The sequence below is a fragment of the Echinops telfairi genome, unplaced genomic scaffold, assembly GCF_000313985.2.
Source record: "Echinops telfairi isolate 266 unplaced genomic scaffold, ASM31398v2 ScPeMD7_7457;HRSCAF=8495, whole genome shotgun sequence".
NCBI classification, from domain to species: domain Eukaryota; kingdom Metazoa; phylum Chordata; class Mammalia; order Afrosoricida; family Tenrecidae; genus Echinops; species Echinops telfairi.
In genome coordinates, this window is record NW_022111357.1 from 4,902,872 (window position 1) to 4,905,402 (window position 2,531).

Sequence of the window (2,531 nt, forward strand, 5' to 3'; positions counted from 1 at the left end):
ACAGTGATTATTTCTCCATTGCCATAAAGAATATAAAGGAGATGGGAAAAATCAGGTGAATTCAGAGAAAGTTTTAGTGCAAAAAAAAAAAAAAAAAAGTACTGGGGGGAGGGAGCGTCAGGGAAGGCAGTAAAATAATGGGATCAAAGTATTCCTGGAACCAATTTCAGAGTCAAGCGACTCCGCTGGGGCCCGCCATCCAGCCTGCAGGTGCTAGGTCGCTGTTTGCCTGCTAGGGGCAGGTGAGATGGGTGTTGAGCTGCTTTACTTGCTGTCTGGTCTGTATGGTGGACCCCATTCAAGAGCCAGCCCACCCGGAGCCCAGGCCAGAGAGAATCAAATCAGGCCCCTGGAGAAGAAAGTTTGATGAATATTCAGACTGGACACAGAAGGTGTCGCCGCATTTGGAGTTCCTGGGGGGGAATTTTTCTTTGGCTTTTGACTTAATTCAACACAAGCAGCCACGATGGGCCCTCGGCTCAGATCCCGGCCCTGGTAACTACTGCCGGCTGTGGGACTTTGGGCAGGTACTTCCCATCTGGATGGTGAGCATGTGCACGCGAGTGCGCATGTGTATGTGTATACGTGTGTGCATGTTCTCCTACTCTTTTCAGTCTGCAATTCCGCGGCCGTGGCTGGCTTGATGATGACTTAGGAACTGAGCGTCATTTGTGATTCTTCCGAGGGAAGAGAAGGGAATCACCCAACAGGAAAACATGATAGAACCCATTGGCGTCAACAGCTGTTGCTGTATTAACCCATTTCCGCTCTTACTGCCTAGGGACCTGGGTGGTTCTGGGGTAGAATTCTTGCTTCCGCTGCGGAAGAACTGGGTTTGAATCCCGGCTGATGCACTGCGTGTGCAGCCACCACCTCTCTGGCAGTGTTGGCGTGCTGTTGCTTTGATGCTAGACAGGTTTCAGTAGCGCTTCCGCATGAAACGGTCGAAGAAGAATGGTCGCGGATCCACTTTGAAAACTCGGCCAAGAGAAGCCCTGCTGATCATGGGGCTGGTGCGGGACCAGGCAGTGTTCGTCTCACGGTGTCTGGGGTTGCCCCGAGTGAGGCCCCACTTGACTGCAGCTAACAACGACAGCAATACCCCAAACCTAACAGCTTAAACCCAGTGTCTGAGGACCCAAGAAGTAGGAAAAGCGTGGGCTTATCGTGCTCACGGACTCAGGTGCAGTGAACAATTTCACATCTTCTCACCCACTCAAAGAGTCTGCGTCTGGGTGTGGCTGGTATCTGTCTCTCTCCCAAGCCCACAGCTCCTTCCTACAGAATCAGAGCCTCTTTCCAAATGCCCAGTCCCTGACCGAAGCACCCTGTCATGGTGGCTGCTAGCTGCAGGGCCAGCAATTGGAAACCACCGGCTGGTCACTCTGCTGGAGGAAGACGGGGCTTTGTACTCCCATGAAGAGTTACAGCCGCACACGTCCACAGGGGCAGTCTTCCTGCCATTGACTTCATGGCAGTGATTTCTGAGTAGGGTAGGAGCACCCAGTAAGCAGGGTAAGCACGGGCTTCCTTGTGCTTACTGTAGTGAACAGTTCCATATTTTTTGTCACACAATAGATGTGAAACCCATGTGAAACAGTTCACTATAGTAAGTAAGCGAGGTAGTGAGTTGCCCATCGCTGGAGTTGTGCAAGCTGAGGCTCGACGACCACTGGTACATGTCTGACGAGTTCCCCCTTCAACGAAATGCATCATCCTGGACTTAATATTTGGAGATTCATATATCTTAAGCATGGGATTATAAACCCAGATCAGAAACCCATTAAAACAGAACAGGAGGATTCAGAGTCCCCACGCCTCGCCCTGGCCTCACAGCCCTGCCTACGCTTCCTCCCCTCTCCCCAGGCCCCCATCTTGCACCTTTTCTCCTGTTGGCACTCTTGGGCCCTGCATTTGGGCTGGCACAAGTAACTTCAGGTTGTTCGAGCAGGGCAGAGAGGGGGCAGCGATACTCCTTGAGCCCATGGCTGTGGCATCCTTGAAGGAGCTCACCTGGGAGACAACCCCACCTATCTTTCTCCACAGGATCACACCGGGTTGCCCAGGGCCATGCCTACCATCTCTCCGAGGCACTTAGGGGAATCCATCCCCAACGCAGAGGGGCCAGGACTCAGGGCTAGGGACACAAGCACATCTGGTGTCCACTCCCAAGATTGCCCTTCAGCAGGATTTCTGGTGCTGGAGGAGGCAGGAGGTGGGAGGTGAGCCTGCTGATGGAACCCAGCTCTGGCCTGCATAGAGGTCCTTCCAGGCTCAGGACACGCTCTGTCTCCCTCTTAGAGCTCTGGCTGGAGGCAGGCCCGAAAGGGCTGACCCCAAGGGACAGCTGCAGCCTTGGCATCCTGACACAACCCCACACAGAGTGACGAACCATTCCACCTGTCCTCAAAGTCACATCCCCCTCTGCAGACAAATGCAAAAGACCACACACCCACCTGCATATTCATCCACACAGAGAAGGCTGCTGACACCCGTGCATGTGCTCCTAAACCTACCCAGGTGCCCACACC